The following is a 21,291-nucleotide window of genomic DNA, read 5'->3' on the forward strand; positions in this document are numbered from 1 at the left end:
AAGCTCCTGCTGAAAATAGAGAGGGAGAAAATACAAAGTCTATTTATGCTGCAACTTGTGTGTGTGCTACAACAGAGATGAATGAACGACCAGGCTGTTCACAAAGGAGTGCTTCTAGAAATCTCAGAGGGACAGGTTTCAGGGCATTCTGGTCTCACATCTGTTTCTTATTAGTTTAGTAAAAGTACACCGAAGAGAGACAGGCAGAGAAACAGGATGACGTGAGGACAAGAGAAAATGAATTTGAAGGTCAAGTGACATATCCCAGTTACCCTGCCACTTATTTTAGTAGCTGATTCATGCTCAATCCAGTCTGCTGGTCTCCCACACAGCAGTGAGGAATGAGGTTAGCATAGCTCCACGAGCTGCCGGACACAGATGAGGCGGGTTAATAAACAGAGAACTTTAGGAAACCGGCATAGACCTGTCACCGTGCACTGGAGATGTTTCTCCTGGAACGGTTCCTTTAGTCTCTTTTTTTTTTCCTCCTTTCTTTTTCCTTTCGTAGTTCAAAGTATCACTGGTTGAGACGTGTGAAAAGACTCAGGAAATAAGAAACTTACTCATTTTATCCATGCTCATTTTTCAAACACGAATATTAGCAGAAGCGGTCCCTGATATTATATTGTGTTCAATGGAACAAATAGGGAAGATACTTCAGTCTATTTCAATACTCCTGGAAGCTCTGACAGCAAGATAAGCCAACTCAAATATGTGTTTTCCAGCATGACATCTGCCTTGGGCATAGCACTGTGGGGATCAAGGTGGGAACAGGGTTTGTGGAGGGGAAAGGTTACTCTCTGCTCTTGGAAGTCTGAGAAACTAGCCTTTTTCACATGGGAACTGGAGGCAACTTATCATAAAAGTTCCAAATATTTTAAAATAAAAAATATTAAATTGGAAGGATGGGAGGAAGAGATATTTAGGAAGTCTGGGATGGACATGGACACTGCTCTGTTTAAAATGGATAACCAACAAGGTCCTCCTGTAGAGCACAGGGGACTCTGCTCAGTGTTACGCGGCAGCCTGGATGGGAGGGGAGTTTGGGGGAGAATGGGTACATGTGTGTGTCTGGTTGAGTCCCTTTGCTGTCCGCCTGAAACTATCACAGCATTGTCAATTGGCTATACTCCAATATAAAATTAGATTTTTAATATTAAATTAACAAAGGATATAAAATATTTGGGGAATAATAAAATAAAAAAATAAAGGTCTTTGGGGTTTTGTGTTTGTTTCTTTTTCCTAGATACTTAGAAAATCATAGAAAATTGAGGTGACTGGAGACGAGATAGGCTCTCTCTCTAGAAGGGTGAATACGTTTTGAATGGATACAAGAACCAAGTTCATTTCACTAAATATTTACTAGGATTTCTGCCATTGTTTTTGCTATGAAGGCAGGTGTCTTTGACATCTTTTGCAAAGACTGAAAGGCAGGAATGCATTGACGGAAGGCAGGGAATAGGATACACAGAGTGAGACGAGGATTCCGGGTTCCCGCGTCCCAAGCTGAAGACTTTGATGAGAGATTCCAGTCAGGTTAGGTCAGAGAACTAGATGATAAATCAGCTGCTTTTAACTCTTTCTTCCCAAAGCTCTCTGCCTCCAGGGCACCGTCCCTATTGCTCCCTTCCCTCCAGCTTGTTCCTCCTCTTCCTGACTTCTACACCAGAGTGTGAGCTGCTAGGTATCAGATAACAGATCCTCTTTCTCCTTGGCTCCCCAGGACCTCACAGCTTGCCTGGTTTGCAGTGGCCGCTCCAGATTCGATTTCAGAGTAAGTAAGTGTTAGTCGCTCAGTCATGCGACCCCAGGGACTTCAGCCTGCCAGGCTCCCCTGTCCATAAAGTTTTCCAGGCAAGAATACTGGAGTGGGTTGCCATTTCCATCTCCAGGGGATCTTCCCCACCCAGGGGTCGACCCCGGGTCTCCCGCATTGCAGGCAGACACTTTACTGACTGCACTGCTTGGTTTCAGGGATCAGTCAAATACAGGTTGGGTAAGGAGGGCCATCTGCTTCAGAGACAAACTTAGAAATATTGGTGGTGGCATTTGCAAAAACGCAGTGATCACACAGTGAGTGGGAGTTAGAATCAATATTCCAATGAGGGCAATTTGTTTTCACTTTAGTGGGTTCTCAGACGTGGAATCAGGAGGTCTGTGGGGTGCTGACACATACCAGCACAGCTGCCTGTGTTAAAGGCCCTCATGTGCTTTTTTCCTACCAGTAGGAGAAGGCGACGGTACCCCACTTCAGTACTCTTGCCTGGAAAACCCCATGGACGGAGGAGCCTGGTAGGCCGCAGTCCATGGGGTCGCTAAGAGTCAGACACGACTGAGCGACTTCACTTTCACTCTTCACTTTCACGCTGGGGGAAGGAAATGGCAACCCCCTCCAGTGTTCTTGTCTGGAGAATCCTTGGGACAGGGGAGCCTGATGGGCTGCCGTCTATGGGGTCGCACAGAGTCGGACAAGACTGAAGCGACTTAGCAGCAGCAGCAGCAGCAACAGGAGCCTTACCTTATCCCGAGGTTATCACATAAACCGCTCAGCCTGAACTGAGCCACACTTCCATTGTCACAGTTTTACAAAAGAAAAAATAAGAACTCTGCATCTTTACATAGTCCAGGTATTTCTTAGATGTGTTCTTTCTTTCTTTGTGAAGTATAGTTGATTTACAGTCTTGTGTCAATTTCAGATATGCAACAAACTGACTCAGCCACACATGTCTCTAAGGACCAGTTCAGTTCAGTTCAGTCGCTCAGTCGTGTCCGACTCTTTGCAACCCCGTGAATCGCAGCACGCCAGGCCTCCCTGTCCGTCACCATCTCCCAGAGTTCACTCAGACATCCATCGAGTCAGTGATGCCATCCAGTCATTCTCATCCTCGGTCATCCCCTTCTCCTCCTGCCCCCAATCCCTCCCAGCATCAGAGTCTTTTCCAATGAGTCAACTCTTCTAATGAGGTGGCCAAAGTACTGGATCTTCAGCTTTAGCATCATTCCTTCCAAAGAAATCCCAGGGTTGATCTCCTTCAGAATGGACTGGTTGGATCTCCTTGCATAAGAATATAGTTGTCTAAATATACACCTATATATCTATATTCTTTCTTCAATTCCTTTCCAATAGTTTATTGCAAGATATTGAATATAGTTCCTATATTGTATGATCAGACCTTGCTGTTTATGTATAGTACTGTGTATCCGTGAATACCATGCTCCCAACTCATCCCTTCCCCACCCCTTCCTTTCTGATAAGTATAAGTTCATTTTCTGTGATTATGCGTTTGGTTCTGTTTTGTAAATAACTTCAATTTGTACTATTTTTTTAGATTCCACATATAAGAGGTATCATATAATATTTGCTTAGACATGCTATTTGAAAGTCTTACAGCAACTTTGAGGAAGTTACTCAATTCTATTTTACAGATGAGACAACTAAAACTCAGAGATTGGAACCATGGTAAATGGTAAAGCCGGAGTTTGAATCTGTGTGTGTGTGTTTTCTTTTTCAGTTTACCTTTGTGTTTATTTTCCATGTTATCACGTATACCATTTTAACAACTGATGGGATTACACTGTAGAAACAGACAACGACATATTCCCTCCACAAGAGTTTAATCTGCTCAGTGTATACCTAGGAAGGATGTGCACCTTTTCAACTTTGTAATGAATTCAGTTTCTAAAACCTTGCACCCTCTTTTTAGCTGTGTAACCTTGAATAGCATGAAAAGGCAAAATGATAGGATACCAAAAGAGGAACTCCCCAGGTCACTAGGTGCCCAATATGCTACTGGAGATCAGTGGAGATGTAACTCCAGAAAGAATGAAGGGATGGAGCCAAAGCAAAAACAATACCCAGCTGTGGATGTGACTGGTGATAGAAGCAAGGTCCGATGCTGTAAAGAGCAATATTGCATAGGAACCTGGAATGTCAGCTCCATGAATCAAGGCAAATTGGAAGTGGTCAAACAAGAGATGGCAAGGGTGAACGTGGACATTCTAGGAATCAGCAAACTAAAATGGACTGGAATGGGTGAATTTAACTCAGATGACCATTATATCTACTACTGCGGGCAGGAATCCCTCAGAAGAAATGGAGTAGCCATCATGGTCAACAAAAGAGTCCAAAATGCAGTACTTGGATGCAATCTCAAAAACGACAGAATGATCTCTGTTCATCTCCAAGGCAAACCATTCAGTATCACAGTTATCCAAGTCTATGCCCCAACCAGTAATGCTGAAGAAGCTGAAGTTGAACGGTTTTATGAAGACCTACAAGATCTTCTAGAACTAATACCCCAAAAAGATGTCCTTTTCATTATAGGGGACTGGAATGCAAGAGTAGGAAGTCAGGAAACACCTGGAGTAACAGGCAAATTTGGCCTTGGAATGCGGAATGAAGCAGGGCAAAGGCTAATAGAGTTTTGCCAAGAAAATGCACTGGTCATAGCAAACACCCTCTTCCAACAACACAAGAGAAAACGCTACACATGGACATCACCAGATGGTCAACACCGAAATCAGACTGATTATATTCTTTGCAGCCAAAGATGGAGAAGCTCTATACAGTCAACAAAAACAAGACCAGGAGCTGACTGTGGCTCAGATCATGAACTCCTTATTACCAAATTCAGACTCAAATTGAAGAAAGTAGGGAAAACCGCTAGACCATTCAGGTATGACCTAAATCAAATCCCTTATGATTGTACAGTGGAAGTGAGAAATAGATTTAAGGGCCTAGATCTGATAGATAGAGTCCCTGATGAACTATGGAATGAGGTTCATGACATTGTACAGGAGACAGGGATCAAGACCATCCCTATGGAAAAGAAATGCAAAAAAGCAAAATGGCTGTCTGGGGAGGCCTTACAAATAGCTGTGAAAAGGAGAGAGGAGAAAAGCAAAGGAGAAAAGGAAAGATATAAGCATCTGAATGCAGAGTTCCAAAGAATAGCAAGAAGAGATAAGAAAGCCTTCTTCAGTGATCAATGCAAAGAAATAGAGGAAAACAACAGAATGGGAAAGACTAGAGATCTCTTCAAGAAAATTAGAGATACCAAGGGAACATTTCATGCAAAGATGGGCTCGATAAAGGACAGAAATGGTATGGACCTAACAGAAGCAGAAGATATTAAGAAGAGGTGGCAAGAATACATGGAAGAACTGTACAAAAAAGATCTTCATGACCCAGATAATCACGATGATGTGATCACTCATCTAGAGCCAGACATCCTGGAATGTGAAGTCAAGTGGGCCTTAGGAAGCATCACTACGAACAAAGCTAGTGGAGGTGATGGAATTCCAGTTGAGCTGTTTCAAATCCTGAAAGACGATGCTATGAAAGTGCTGCACTCAATATGCCAGCAAATTTGGAAAACTCAGCAGTGGCCACAGGACAGGAAAAGGTCAGTTTTCATTCCAATCCCAAAGAAAGGCAACGCCAAAGAGTGCTCAAACTACTGCACAATTGCACTCATCTCACATGCTACTAAAGTAATGCTCAAAATTCTCCAAGCCAGGCTTCAGCAATACGTGAACCGTGAACTTCCTGATGTTCAAGCTGGTTTTAGGAAAGGCAGAGGAACCAGAGATCAAATTGCCAACATCCGCTGGATCATGGAAAAGCAAGAGAGTTCCAGAAAAACATCCATTTCTGCTTTATTGACTATGCCAAAGCCTTTGACTCTGGGGATCACAATAAACTGTGGAAAATTCTGAAAGAGATGGGAATACCAGACCACCTAACCTGCCTCTTGAGAAATCTGTATGCATGTCAGGAAGCAATAGTTAGAACTGGACATGGAACAACAGACTGGTTCCAAATAGGAAAAGGAGTCAATCAAGGCTGTATATTGTCACCCTGCTTATTTAACTTATATGCAGAGTACATCATGAGAAACGCTGGACTGGAAGAAACACAAGCTGGAATCAAGATTGCCGGGAGAAATATCAATAACCTCAGATATGCAGATGACACCAGCCTTATGGCAGAAAGTGAAGAGGAGCTAAAAAGCCTCTTGATGAAAGTGAAAGAGGAGAGTGAAAAAGTTGGCTTAAAGCTCAACATTCAGAAAATGAAGATCATGGCATCCGGTCCCATCACTTCATAGGAAATAGATGGGGAAACAGTGGAAACAGTGTCAGATTTTATTTTGGGGGGCTCCAAAATCACCACAGATGGTGACTGCAGCCATGAAATTAAAAGACACTTACTCCTTGGAAGAAAAGTTATGACCAACCTAGACAGCATATTAAAAAGCAGAGACATTACTTTGCCGACTAAGGTCCGTCTAGTCAAGGCTATGGTTTTTCCAGCGGTCATGTATGGATGTGAGAGTTGGACTGTGAAGAAGGCTGAGCACCAAAGAATTGATGCTTTTGAACTGTGGTCTTGGAGAAGGCTCTTGAGAGTCCCTGGGACTGCAAGGAGATCCAACCAGTCCATTCTGAAGGAGATCAACCCTGGGTGTTCTTTGGAGGGAATGATGCTAAAGCTGAAACTCCAGTACTTTGGCCACCTCATGCGAAGAGTTGACTCATTGGAAAAGACTCTGATGCTGGGAGGGATTGGGGGCGGGAGGAGAAGGAGACGACAGAGGATGAGATGGCTGGATGGCATCACCAACTGGATGGATATGAGTCTGAGTGAACTCTGGGAGATGGTGATGAACAGGGAGGCCTGGCGTGCTGCGATTCATGGGGTCGCAAAGAGTCAGACACGACTGAGCGACTGATCTGAACTGAATGAGAGTTTCTATTGTTCTGTGTATTCCCCCAGTATTTGGCATTGGCAGCCTTTGCTTTTTTTTCCAATCTGGTGGTCAGTTTTTTGAATTTGAGAATCCCTCTGTGCCTTTAAACTATGTTTATACTCTTCTAGGCCACCTCCCAAAGAAGAAATGAGGCACTGGCTCTTTGCGACCTCACGGACTGTAGCCCGCCAGGCTCCTCTGTCCGTGGGATTCTCCAGGCAAGAATACTGAGTGGGTTGCCTTTTCCTTCTCCAGGGGATCTTCCCGACCCTGGGATCAAGCCCATGCCTCTCTCCATTGACAGGTGGGTTTTTTGTTGTTGTCGTTTTGTTTTTCCACCACTGAGCCGCTGGTAAAGCCCCACCCAGTGACCAAGCTGTAATCCCAACAGCAAACACCGGAACACAGCATCGTGGAGTTAACACAGGCAGAACCCCTGCCTCCAGGTAGCCAGCAGAAGGGGCACCGCAGCCATAACAAACTGGACGGAGAATGGGGTGGGGTCATGGCTATGCTTTCTCCCTTCTATGGGGCAATGCTTCACCCAGACCCCAATGCGATCCCAGGAAATCCGCTAGAAGACGCTTGCATATTGCTATTAGCTCACACTTCCCGGTCTGAGTTTACGAGAGTTTTCAGGACCACAAAGGCCACAGTTCCTGTCCACAAAACAGGTGACAGACAGTCTATCAGTGTGCGTGGGACGATGTCTCCAGTGCCGTCCAGACCAAGGCCTTGTTCACGAACGTGGTGCTGGCCTTAGAATGCTGGGGACTGACCACAGGGCACATTTTCACAGCTCCTTCCAGAAATGAAATTTCTGGGGAAAAAAAAAATCAGTAAAATCAGAAAGTCACCACTTCCCAGACTCAAAAACTGAACGATATTTTTCTTTTCGATTTGGAAAATCGAGAATTGAGAAATAAGGTCCCAGATTCTAAAGAAAGGAATGAAGTCTGAAGGAGGGAAACCCCGGAGCCGCACAGAGGAGTGAGGCCTCCTCTGCGGACAAACAGAAGTGACTGAGATGAATTCCTTAGTTTAACTCTGGATTTTTTTTTTTTTATTCCTTGAAGTACAGGGACTTGATTGTAAAAGCTCATGAGGAAGCCCAGTATTAAACCTTAATCCTCCTAATGTTGATCTGAAAACAGGATATTGACTTGTTTATATGCCCATGCTTAAAGGAAGGTGCCATTGATTCAAAAGTCTTGAGCTCGTTAACACTGTTGACTCATTACTCAATGAACTTTCTCTCACGAGGTTTCTCCCAATCCCGGAAAGAAATAGTCCAGCCTTAAAAAAAGGAGGTAATGACTGCTACTGCCGCTGAACTGAACTGCCCCAGTTAGCTTTCTGTGTTTAACTTCTCTCATTCTTATTTTGATGTTTCATTATACAAGAAACATATTTACCTAACATTTTAAAAATATAAACATAAACACACAGAAATATTTGACTCTATCCCATTCCACTGGCTTCCACAGTAGTTTAACTATCTTCGTTTTAGTATGGTCATTCCAGACTGCTTTCTACATATTTATCTAGAAGTATTGTACTTGGCTTGTATTCTGAATATCTTTACCTATGGGACGTATTAGTCTATAATTTGCTTTCATATTCTTAACCACATCCCTTAGAAAAACTGAATTATTTTAATGGTTGTGTGATCAGCTCCAGTATAGGTAGAATCTAGTTCATTCTTTGATCCCCTCAGTAATTAATACGCATTGATATGGTGGCTAATATTTGCTACCATACTAACAATGCCACAGGAAATATTCTTCTGGATGCTTTTTTATGTCAGAAATTGCAAGATAATCTGACTATGAAACTTTAACTGTAGAATGTGTGCTCAGTATTTAAACTGAAGGGCAGGGGAGAGTGGTAATAGACAAAACCTACTGCTAACTCTTGTTGAGTACCAATTGTTGACCAGGTACTACTTAAGTTCCTTACATGTATTAACTAAATAATCTTTAAAATGACCCCATAAGGTAGCTACTATTATTAGCCTTATTTTATATATGGGAAAACTAGGGCATAAGGGAATTAACTGCGTGGCTAAACGTCATAAAACGAGTAAGTGGAAGAAAAGAGTGGAACCCACGCAGAGACCTGGAATGTATACCTCTAACCATTACCCTGCACTGCCTCTCAGCGCCAGGCTATAAGGAGTCAGTAAGGTGCTTAGAGAAAGGTCTTGTGTAACTTCCGGGTCAACAACTGTTTTCAGATGGAGGGGGTGGGGCGGGGTGGGGTTCCCTGGGGGCGTCTGGAGTGTCTGAGAAGCACAAGTCTGAAAGGAACAGGAAGGCTTGGTCAGCCTAGATGAATCAGATTTACAGAGAACAGCAGAGGAAATCAGACTCTTCAAGATATTCCGATGGATTCCAGTAACACAGTTTCATTCTTTGCAGTGTGTCCCTGGAAGGTACTTTAGCAATGTTACATTTTAAGGCTGAGAATCTGGACTGCATCCAGGAAAAAGAAAAAAACTAACCAAGAGGATGGAAGGTCAATCATAGGAAGAAAAGCCTAAGAGGGTTGTTCAGTGGCTAATTGTTATAACTGGGTGTGTGATCCTGGTCTACTACAGTGAAAACGAAGATGAATTTCTCTAAACACAGTTCCTCTAAGAATTTGCTTGTTGACTTATGATGGAGATCAGACTTGGGAACCAATCCTTGTGTGTGACACAGGGGTCACACAGACAGAACGAATGAGACATATGATACATCTATGAGACGCCTACTGTGTGCAGACACTGTCCAGGGGCTCAGACTTCCTGCTCTGAGCTATGAAATCATGTGCTCAGATACATGGCTAGGAACCTTGGTCCAAACACATACTCCTCACACTCCGAATCTCAAAGATTTCTTAGCTCCAGCACCTTGTTTGGAAAAGAGAAGAAAAGTGAAAAGCAGTTGCTGTTTTCATGTATGTGAAGAGTTTGTGGCGGAGGGGCGGGCCTTCCCTGGTGGCTCAGCGGTAAGAATCCGCCTGCCAGTGTGGGACACATGGGTTCAGCCCCTGGGTCAGGAAGATCCCCTGGAGGAGGAAATAGCAACCCACTCCAGTATTCTTACCTGGGAAATCCCATGGACAGAGGAGTCTGGCAGGCGGTCCATGGGGTCACAAAGAGTGGGACGCGACCTAGCAACTAAACAACAACAAAGAGAATTTCAGACGTGGTCCACACGATGGAGGGTTAGTTAAGCTAGAGAAATTTCAGGTGGACATACTGAGGAAATCTGTGCTAGAAGAAAAGCACTTTAGGCAGAGAATTCTCATTCTCAGAAAGCGTGCATAGTAAAGGCTAACATTTATATGGCTTTCTCCAGAAAACGTATGTTCCTTGCAAAAATACTGAAATACATCCAGATTGCTTTATATGTAGCTGTTGTCCTGGGTCCCCCGATTGCCAGGCTTCAGCAATACGTGAACCGTGAACTTCCTGATGTTCAAGCAGGTTTTTAGAAAAGGCAGAGGAAGCAGAGATCAAATTGCCAACATCTGCTGGATCATGGAAAAAGCAAGAGAGTTCCAGAAAAACATCTATTTCTGCTTTATGGACTATGCCAAAGCCTTTGACTCTGGGGATCACAATAAACTGTGGAAAATTCTGAAAGAGATGGGAATACCAGACCACCTAACCCGCCACTTGAGAAATCTGTATGCAGGTCAGGAAGCAACAGTTCGAACTGGACAAGGAACAACAGACTGGTTCCAAATAGGAATAGGAGTACGTCAAGGCTGTATATTGTCACCCTGCTTATTTAACTTATATGCAGAGTACATCATGAGAAACGCTGGACTGGAAGAAACACAAGCTGGCATCAAGATTGCCGGGAGAAATATCAATAACCTCAGATATGCAGATGACATCACCTTTATGGCAGAAAGTGAAGAGGAGCTAAAAGCCTCTTGATGAAAGTGAAAGAGGAGAGTGAAAAAGTTGGCTTAAAGCTCAACATTCAGAAAATGAAGATCATGGCATCTGGTCCCATCATTTCATGGGAAATAGATGGGGAAACAGTGTCAGACTTTATTTTGGGGGGCTCCAAAATCACTGCAGATGGTGATTGCAGCCATGAAATCAAAAGATGCTTACTCCTTGGAAGAAAAGTTATGACCAACCTAGACAGCATATTAAAAAACAGAGACATTACTTTGCCAACAAAGGTCTGTCTAGTCAAGGCTATGGTTTTCCAGTGGTCATGTATGGATGTGAGAGTTGGACTGTGAAGAAGGCTGAGCACCGAAGAACTGATGCGTTTGAACTGTGGTGTTGGAGAAGACTCTTGAGGGTCCCTTGGACTGCAAGGAGACCCAACCAGTCCATCCTAAAGGAGATCAGTCCTGGGTGTTCATTGGAAGGACTGATGTTGAAGCTGAAACTCCAATACTTTGGCCACCTGATACGAAGAGTTGACTCATTGGAAAAGACTCTGATGCTGAGAGGGATTGGGGGCAGGAGGAGAAGGGGACGACCGAGGATGAGATGGCTGGGTGGCATCACCGACTCGATGGATGTGAGTCTGAGTGAACTCTGGGAGATGGTGATGGACAGGGAGGCCTGGCGTGCTGCGATTCATGGGGTTGCAAAGAGTCGGACACGACTGAGCGACTGAACTGAACTGAACCCCAGCTACGCTGGCCGTACCCCTGGCTAACCCCCATTATTCGGCAACAAATCGTTATAGCACTTGACTGTTCTTGAATCCTTCTTCAGCGAGATGGCCACGGCCCACTCTGATTGGTTGATGTCCATATTATCAACCAATCATTATCATTTTGGATATAATTCCTGTTCGCAACCATCTGACCTTAGATATTCAGGCCAAAGGCTGTATCACGTTCTCTCTTGAGGTCTCCTTCATCCCCTTCATCTCCATAAACATTATCTTCTACCTGGCAGGGATTTGTGTCTGAATTTCTATCAGGAGATGAATTCCAGCCAGAGAAGTTGCTCTTTTAAAAGCCTTAAAAAATGTTTTTTTTTATTAAAATATAACTGCTTTACAATATTCTGTTAGTTTCTGCTGCACAGCAAAGTGAACCAGCTATACATATACGTATATTCCCTCTTTCTAGGATTTCCTTCCCTTTTAGGTCCCCGCAGAGCCCTGAGTAGAGTCTCCTGTGCTATGCTCCTAAGGAGTAGGTTCTCCTTAGGTATCAACTTTATCAGTTCAGCTCAGTTCAGTCGCTCAGTCGTGTCCAACTATTTGCAACCCCATGGACTGCAGCATGCCAGGCCTCCCTGTCCATCACCAGCTCCTGGAGTTTACTCAAACTCATGTCCCTGAGTCGGTGATGCCATCCAACCATCTCATCCTCTGTCGTCCCCTTCTCCTACCTTCAATCTTTCCCAGCATCAGGGTCTTTCAGAGCATTGGGGTCTTTTCAAATGAGTCAGTTCTTTGCACCAGGTGGTAGAGTTTCAGCTTCAACATCAATCCTTCCAATAAACACTCAGGACTGATCTCCTTTAGGATGGACTGGTTGGATATCAATAGCATATATATATCTATCTATCTCAATCCCAGTCTCCCAATTATTCCACCCCTCTTCTCCCCTTGGTGTCCGGTTTGTTCTCTACAAACAGGGTTTTGCATGATCGTTTTGGGCTTCTCTCCATTTCTGTCAGCATGCCTAATGAATAGTCAGCATTTGGCTCCTAATCTTAGGAGTCTTAAACTTAGGTTAATAGAATCATATATCAGAGTGATTGGGCTTCCCTTGTGGCTCAGCTGGTAAAGAATCCGCCTGTAATATGAGAGACCTGGGTTCGATCTCTGTTTCCGGAAGATTGCCTGGAGAAGGGAAAGGCTACCCACTCCAGTATTCTGCCCTAGAGAATTCCATGGACTGTGTAGTCTATGGGGTTTCGAAGAGTCAGACGCACCCAAGAGATTAATGAAGCCCAGAAGCAGCAGTCACATAAGTCTTGAACTATTACGACTGCCATTTGAAGTATATGATAAATTCTCAAGCTGATGCATAAAGGCAACAGAAGCTAGCCTAGCAAACGTGGATAAGCATCTTAGCACCTACCACAGGCACCAAAGGCCACATAACCAGACTCTCAATCTTTATTTCTTATCGTCTACAATAAAGTGGAAAGGAAAGAGGAGCAATGACGTCCAGGTTTCTAAACAAATATTCAACTAATGATGGTTTTCCTCATTACACCACATCCCTTATAAAGGGATATGAGGAAGAGAAGAATAGATTAGTCCAAGTAGGCGGCCTGACCAGAAGCAAGCAGTGCGATCCCATCGGGGTTAATTTGTTCATCTGTCTTTCCTCTAAGGCCAGGAATCTTTTCTGTAACTCATAAAAGATAAATATTCCCAAAGAGATTGTGGAGGAGAAAGGCACGTTGGCTCAATGGAGCAAATATTTCTTAACCATCTAGCAGCTAGGACTTCTGGAGACTTCCAGAACATCCATTGCTGTGTGTCTGTGCATTCCTGCAAATACACAGCCTAGGGTCAGGGTCCACGTATGTTTGTTGAGGTTAGGAACAAGCAGTGGAAACAAATGCCTATAAACTGAGACTGTTGGCAAGCTTGCTGTTTCTCACACAGGGAAAAACAACGGTTCTGAATTTTAAGTGCATTCCTATGCCCACATCCCTGTTTATTCACAACAATTTTCAGCTATAAATTTCAGCTCTAAATATAATTTATAATGCATGCGTGCTGAGACACTTCAGTCATGTCCAACTCTGCGTGACCCTGTGAACTATAGCCTACCCTAGGCTCCTCTGTCCATGGGATTCTCCAGGCCAGTCTACTGGAGTGGGTTGCTGTGCCCTCCTCCAGGGGATCTTCCTGACCCAGGGATTGAACCCATGTCTCTTGTATCTCGTGCATTGGCAGGTGGGATATAACGCCACCTGGGAAGCCCATGTTATTTACAATGGGTCGTGTATATCGCCTCTCATTCATCAGTCTCCATCTCGACCCCACCCTCTTTCAGAAGAAGAGCCAAACAGAGAAGCTAAAGACAGAGGAACATAAAACAGAGATTTGCGTGCCTGCTCAGCTCCCACCAGGACGCAGCTTGCTCCTTCTTCTCTTACACAGCAGGGAACTTGGCACGTCAGGTCTTGGTTCTCTGCGTCTCTGTCGGGCCTGGTAGAAACTATCCTTTTTGGAAGCAATTTGTGTCTCTGCTTTCTGAAGTGGATGGGTCCTTTCTATGACATCAGAGCTAACCCATAATCTCCCAAAATCCTCAGCTAGGTTCACACAGAGCTCTTTAATTCTATTACCTTCCAACCTTCTGTGGACAGTACATGGTCAAGAATTGCTTCAGTAGAATATGAGATTAACAAACTCGTGGTTGTTATATTCTTGAATTTAACCTTGACTTCCAATTATATACTGTTACTCGGGAGACCTTCCCAAATTATAGGACCTATTTCTTCCTCTGGAGCAGTATGATAGAACCATTTTTGATTGAGAGTTGAGGCAGCTCAGAGGGTGCCGCCTGTTTTCATTAGTTTAAAGTTGCATTTGTGGGAGCTAAGTCGCTTCAGTCATGTCTGTCTCTTTGTGACCCCATGGACTGTAGCCTGCCAGGCTCCTCTGTCCATGGGATTCTCCAGGCAAGCATAGTGGGGTGGGTTGCCCTGCCCTCCTCCAGGGGACCTTCCCGACCGAGGGATTGAAACCGTGTCTCTTACGTCTCCTGCACTGGCAGGGGAGTTCTTTACCACTGAGTTTCCTGGGAAGCCCACAGATAGAACGTGCTGATGCCACCAGGGAAGCCCCGGGAATACCAATCTGTTCTCCAGGAGATCTTCCCAACCCAAGGATCAAACTTGGATCTCCCGCATTGCAGGCAGATTCTTTACCACTGAGTCACAAGGGAAGCCCAGTGTTAACTGTATCACTCTGGTCAATATCATGCAAGTGACAAAAGCTATATTACTAAGTCTGTGGTCAGTGATATGTTAACCAGGCAAATCAAGATCCCGCTTTCTGGAGACCCGTGAGCCTAGAGAAGGATGTCAAGCCTCCTTCCCCACTTCCTCCCACCTATGCTGTCTGCTTAAGGAGGTGAGAAAAGGAAATTCCACAACCCCTGAACTAAGAATACATCTCTTTCCTGGGTCGATGCTAAAAAGGGAAACAACATGAATCCTTCCTTTTGTTTCATTCCGGCAACAGGAGTCTTTCATGCATGTATCAAGTCCCATTCATGTTTGGTAAAGAACCTGCCTGTAATACAGCAGACCTGGGTTCAATCCCTGGGTCAGGAGGATCCCCTGGAGAAGCGAATGGCAACCCACTCCAGTATTCTTGCCTGGAGAATCCTATGGACAGAGGAGCCTGGCGGGCTACAGTCCATGGCATCACAAAGAGTCGGACACGACTAAACCACCGCCACATCACATTTGCCGGTTAAATGTTCTTCGAAATGTGGCAATGACAAATGTTGAATAAAAGGAACCTATTGGTCTATGTTTGAAGTCTTTTTTTTTTCAATTAATTAATTTTAATTGGAGGATAATTACTTTACAATATTGAATACTTTTGAAGCCTGAAAAAAATAAAACAATCCCTACACTAATTGTGTTTGATCCAATTAGCACATCCACTAAGTAGCTGAGCAAACTGCTTCAAGTCACCAGGACATTCGAGATTGTTGTTTCCAAGATTAATGATCCCCCGGTTAAACTCTCTCAAGTTCCTTCCAGGTCTATTTAAGAATCTGTAACTCTATCCCAGTATCCTGCTTGTAAGCCAGGACTTTGAGCTTGTAGATGAAGGACAAAAATAATCTCTGTAGAGGGTATGCCATCGGCAACATTCAGCTCAGGAAAGACAAAGGTTCCTCCACTTGGAAGCTAAGTGGCTTTGGTAAGGTCTCCATGTACATTCCCTTATAAAAATGAGAGTGGGAGGAGTTTAAAATAAGCCTTAGGAATGGCCTCCTGGTGATATTTGTTTCCCAGTGACAGTCTGGGCTTTTTGAAATTCATTCACTATAGTTCAGATATTGTTTTTGTCTGAGCACGGAATTGGAAATATGAAATAATGGTCTCAAAACTTCTTCCATCCTTGTGGCTTATTTTTCTCCAATATTGCTTTTTTTATTTTTTCCCTTATCATTAAGAAAATAAAATATTGCTACCATTTCAGTTCAGTTCAGTCGCTCAGTCATGTCCGACTCTTTGCAACCCCATGAACAGCAGCACGCCAGGCCTCCCTGTCCATCACCAACTGCCAGAGTCCACCCAAACCCATGTCCATTGAGTTGGTGATGCCATTCAAACACCTCATCCTCTGTCATCCCCTTCTCCTCCTGCCCTCAATCTTTCCCAGCATCAGGGTCTTTTCCAATGTCAGCTCTTCGCATCAGGTGGCCAAAGTATTAGAGTTTCAGCTTCAACATCAGCCGTTCCAATGAACACCCAGGATTGAACTCCTTTAGGATGGACTGGTTGGATCTCCTTGTAATCCAAGGGACTCTCAAGCGCCTTCTCCAACACCACAATTCAAAAGCATCAATTCTTCTGTGCTCAGCTTTCTTTATAGTCCAACTCTCACATCCATAGATGACTACTGGAAAAACCATAGCCTTGACTAGATGGATCTTTGTTGACAAAGTAACGTCTCTGCTTTTTAATATGCTGTCTAGGTTGGCCATAACTTTCCTTCCAAGGAGTAAGCGTCTTTTAATTTCATTGCTACAATCACCATCTGCAGTGATTTTGGAGCCCAGAAAAATAAAGTCAGCCACTGTTTCCCCATCTATTTTCCATGAAGTGATGGGACCGGATGCCATGATCTTCGTTTTCTGAGTGTTGAGCTTTAAGCCGACTTTTTCACTCTCCTCTTTTGCTCTCACTTCATTGTAATTGCTACCAGACAAACAGGCTCACAGACACTGTCGCTGGAGTCTGACAGCTATTTTTTATTAGTCATTAACTTTTTAATTTTTTATTAAAGTATTATTGCTTTGCAATCTTGTGTTAGTTTTCTGCTGTACAGAAACTTGAATTTGCTGTGCTCAGTCGCTCAGTCCTGTTTGGCTCTTTGCAACCCCATGGACTGTAGCCCACTAGGCTCCTCGGTCCATGGGGTTTCCCAGGCAAGGATCCTGGAGTGGGTTTCCTTCTCTGGGGATCTTCCCAACCCAGGGATTGAACCAGGTCTCCTGTGTCTCCTACACTGGCAGACAGATTCTTAATCACTGCTCCACGTGGGAAGTCCCCATACTGAGTCCACTATCTGTGTGTGTATACAGACATATATCTCCCCTCCTCCTTAAGCCCCCACCCCCACCCCCATCCCACCCCTCTAGGTCATCACAGAGAACCAAGCGGAGCTCTCTGTGCTATACAGTAGCTTTCCATTAGCTGTCTGTTTTACACTAGGTAATGTATATATTTGACAGCTATTTTAAATCATTCACTCTTTCCGAGGGGAATTCAAGAACTGAGCTTCTATTGGGTGGGTGGCTAGCGTAGCTAATAAAAGATGATTCTTCAGAAAAGGACGAGGTCCCGCCCTATTCATGAACTCTCAGAAAGCTCTCAAGGATCCCTGGGACTGTGAAAACGGGAAGAGAGCTCTGGGGCCGAGCTAGCCCAGGAGCGGAAGGGGAGAAGCTGGGTTCTCCTGCTCCTCCTGCTGCTTCGGTCCAAGTCCGTGTGCGCCCGCTCCCCGCACCCTCCCCGTCTCCCTTTTCTTCTGTGAAACAAAGCCTAGAGCTAAAGGAGTGACCGAGACTCAGAAAGAGACTTGAAAGCACCACGTCATAGAGGCGATGCCTTCTCCGGAGCTGGCGATCTTTTTCCGAGTCGAACAGGTCTTTTCATGCATTTCAGAACGAGTCTCCCACTTCTAAGAGGCAGCCGCGACCTTCGAGCCTGAGAGCCACCGTGCCCGCTCAAGGCTGTGCCCATGCTTGTCTCCTGCCCGGCCTGGCAGACTGGGCCCCAGGATGGGACACGCTGGGGGCAGAGCGGGGCTGAGAGCCCAGATTCCTGGGCAAGAGAAGCACAGCTCCTTCCGGGTGACCGGCTTGTACCTGTGCATCAAAGCCCAGCTTAATCCTTAGGGGAGCTCTTTGTACCACTTCCATCAGTCCGTCCCCTGGCAAACCAGTCCCTGCCTTCTGCGCAGAATCTAATGCTGTGCTTTGCTTAGTCGCTCAGCCGTGTCCGACTCTTTGCAACCCCTTGGACTGTAGCCCGCCAGGCCCCTCTGTCCACAGGCTTCTCCAGGCAAGGACACTGGAGTGGGTTGCCACGCCCTCCTCCAGGGGATCTTCCTCACCCAGGGATCAAACCAGTAGAATCTAATGCTCCCCTTCGATTTCAAGAAGCAGGATGTGAAGTACTAAGCCCACCCCTTCATCGACAGCGCTGCCCTGTGAGAATTTGCTAGGTTCCTGGACCTCAGCTACCGCTCAGATCCTCCACTTCTGCTTGAGACTCTCAGCACCTCTGATTCCTTCCATGCCAATTTTTAAAAAATAAATGTGAATTAAGCAAACTGAACTTGGAAGATCCGAGGGTCTTTGGAAGTCCCTGTGAGACTTCTACACAGCCCACCTGGAAATGAATGGCCTTGAGCAGGGGTCCATTCCAGTCTAGCGCACCTGTTGTTTTTCTGTGCTTCAGAAGGAAGGAATGTGTTTACACTTTTATTTTCTTTACTTAAACCTTTTGCAGTGCTGTGTTGCTTCCTGCCACACACAGTGCGAATCAGCCATAATGGTGCATCTACCCCTTCCCTCCTGAGCCCCCTCCCTCTCCCCACAGCCCACCCCTCTAGGTCATCCGGCACCAGACTGGCTCCCAGTGTGCCCAGTAGCTGCTCACCAGCCCTCCATCTCGCGCTCTCTCCCTTCCCTGTTGTATCCACACTCCATTCTCAACATCTGCATCTCCGTTCCTTTCCTGCAAAGAGGTTCACCAATACCGTTTAAATTATTTTTTAAGATCAAAAGACCGATATTTCCTCATATGTGCAAGTTATATAAAATTCAAATATCAAGTGTAAAACTGACTGGAACACAGCCCTGTTCACCTGTTGACAGGTCACCTAGGACTTCTTTTCTGCAAGGACAGAGTTGAGAAGCCGGGGTGGACACCCCGGGGCCAACAAAGCCTAAAGCACTTATTGGCTTGCCCTTTATGGGGGCTTCCCTCGTAGCTCAGTTGCTAAAGAATCAGCCTGCAGTGCAGGAGACAAGGGTTTGATTCCTGGGTTGGGAAGATCCCTGGAGAAGGAAATGGCAGTCCACTCCAGAATTCTGGCCTGGAGAATCCCATGGACAGAGGAGCCTGGCAGGCTACAATCTATGAGGTCACAAGAGAGCAAATTTGCCAGCCACCAGTTCAGAGTTTCACCTTTTTTAGCCCTCTAAATTTTATATCTCTCAAAATCAAGGGAGTTAAAAACTGGTAGGATTCATGGAATTTAAAGTCACAACTTGAAGACTTCCCTGGCATTCCAGGGGTTAAGACCGCATGCTTCCAATGAAGGGGCCCGAGTTCGATCTCTGGTCAGGGAACCAAGATCCCTCACACCGCATGGTGAGGCCAGAAAAACAAAACAAAATTCATTCGTTAAATAATATTTTAATAAAGAAACCATAACAATTTCCATTCACATTCAAGGGGAGAGGAGAGCCTGAGGGTGCAAGTTCAAAGAAAGAGGATAGCTGGGGGTAGTGATCGTAAAAACTATACACAACATAAAATTATCAATTTTTTTTCTGTTTTTGTGAATTAACCAGGGATGTCCTTGATAAGAGCTATGCAAATCTGTAAGAGAAGGTCTGAAGAGAACTATTCGTGTTTATTTCTTCTTTGATCAATTAAAATCTTTTTAAAAATGTTAACATGTGCTCTGTCCCTCCGTCTTGTCCAGCTCTTTGCAACCCTTTGGACTGTAGCCTCTGTCCATGGGATTCTCCAGGCAAGAAGGCTGGAGTGGGTTGCCCCTTCCTTCTCCAGGGGATCTTCCCGACCCAGGGATCAACCCCGCTTCTCTGGTGTCTCCTGCATCACAGGCAGATTCTTTACCTGCAGAGCCGTCTGGGAAGCTAATCCTGTTTTATAGTGTAACTTCTCCCCGGCTGACTGGTTTCCCTTCCGTGGTTCTCTCATTACACCGCCTTACATCCCTCTCTCCTGGATTGTAAACTCATCGGCCAGCTCCTGCTGGCATCTCTGGTTCCCTCACTAGAGCCTCAGCTCCTCCAGGTCAGAGGCTTCAATTATTGCAAACCTGCCTGGCACAAAACAGACATTCAATAAATACCTGCTAAGTCTGTAAATGATTGAAAAAATAAATTATTTTCCCCTTTGATCCAACCCTAATAATTGCCTAATAGGATGTAAAGATAATTTATTTATATATGTATGTATTCTTCATGCAAACTCCTATACTCAAATTCTTTCCCCAAATATTGCATCTTTAAATCCTGGAGCTTACAGAGGTTGCTTAGGGTCAGAATTTCAAACCAGTGTTTTTAATTTAAATTCCTTATTTTTTTTTTTCTCCTAGACTAGAGTTTCAAACCAATGTCTGACCTTGTCTTTGAAATGTTGACCGACTGATCTTGATTCCAAGGACCTTGATTCTAAGCCACGTGTTCCCCTCTAAAATGCAGTATAAGGAAGTGAGGAGCTTAGGACATCTAGCCAAAGAGTCCTCTGATGCAGGTGGGAGGTGGGAAGATGGACACACTTGTGTTTCCTAATGAGTAGAATCCAGAATGTTCTACAATGTACTAAAAATAAATTTATTTTAGCAGCCCCTCTGCTGGGAATGCTGATTTTTTTTGAAAGAAGTTGGGAGAGAATGTTTTGGTGAACTTGTATACGGTACCATAAATATTTTTGCTAAAATTATAGAATTGTCTGTTTCCTTTCAAATTGCATCAGGACCCTGGCGAGAACGATGAGTTTTTAATGTGGAAATTTCACTTGCAAGTTTCAGCTTCTTCCTTTTTCTTCTTCGGCTTTGCCAAGTCTCACTGTATGTTTAGCAAAGATTGATTTATTGGTGCTTTTTTGGCCTATCTATTGCGTTATGCAATCCCTCACCAAATTCAGAGACATGACCATCCATTTGTAAATTCGTTTCGTTGCAGTCAAAAAGAGGTTTATTAGTATTCAGACTGATTTATTTGCTGTGCAGAATGGTTTTTGCATCACCTAAAGCCCGATCCTTCTCTTTTCCTCCATTTCTTCTTTGAAATTGGAAAAAAAGAAAGATATTAATGAGACACAGTGCAACTTGTCCTTCAGTCTCTCTGATCTGCTTCTGTCCGGAAACTGCAAAATGATCGAAGTTGTTCCTTGGACTGGCCTGAGAGAGGAAGGTCTGGAAGCTTGACTTCCCCCTCCCCCTCTCCGGTACTATGGCAGTAACTAGGCAGAAAAGGGAACCCAACAGGATGATCTGTGAAAGCAGATGGCCTCGTCTTGGGTAGCTGTAAATGGCAGGGGAAGGTGATGAGAGCACTGATGGTTTCACGTGGATGGCGCTGGGACCAG

The 21,291-nt window shown here is 44.6% G+C and overlaps 1 long non-coding RNA gene across 3 annotated transcripts in view; it reads left to right on the forward strand.

Moving 5' to 3' along the window:
• Positions 1 to 15,232, forward strand: part of LOC121820669 (uncharacterized) — a 29,782-nt gene extending 14,550 nt beyond the window's left edge. The window contains exons 3-4 of one of the 3 annotated variants that reach the window (XR_009595426.1): positions 7,008 to 7,056; positions 14,939 to 15,232. This is a non-coding gene — a long non-coding RNA (uncharacterized LOC121820669). The other 2 variants (XR_006061333.2, XR_006061334.2) reach the window with 2 other exon arrangements.
• Positions 15,233 to 21,291: the final 6,059 nt, after the last annotated feature.

This window comes from Ovis aries, chromosome 11 (genome assembly GCF_016772045.2).
Source record: "Ovis aries strain OAR_USU_Benz2616 breed Rambouillet chromosome 11, ARS-UI_Ramb_v3.0, whole genome shotgun sequence".
In the NCBI taxonomy this organism is placed as follows: domain Eukaryota; kingdom Metazoa; phylum Chordata; class Mammalia; order Artiodactyla; family Bovidae; genus Ovis; species Ovis aries.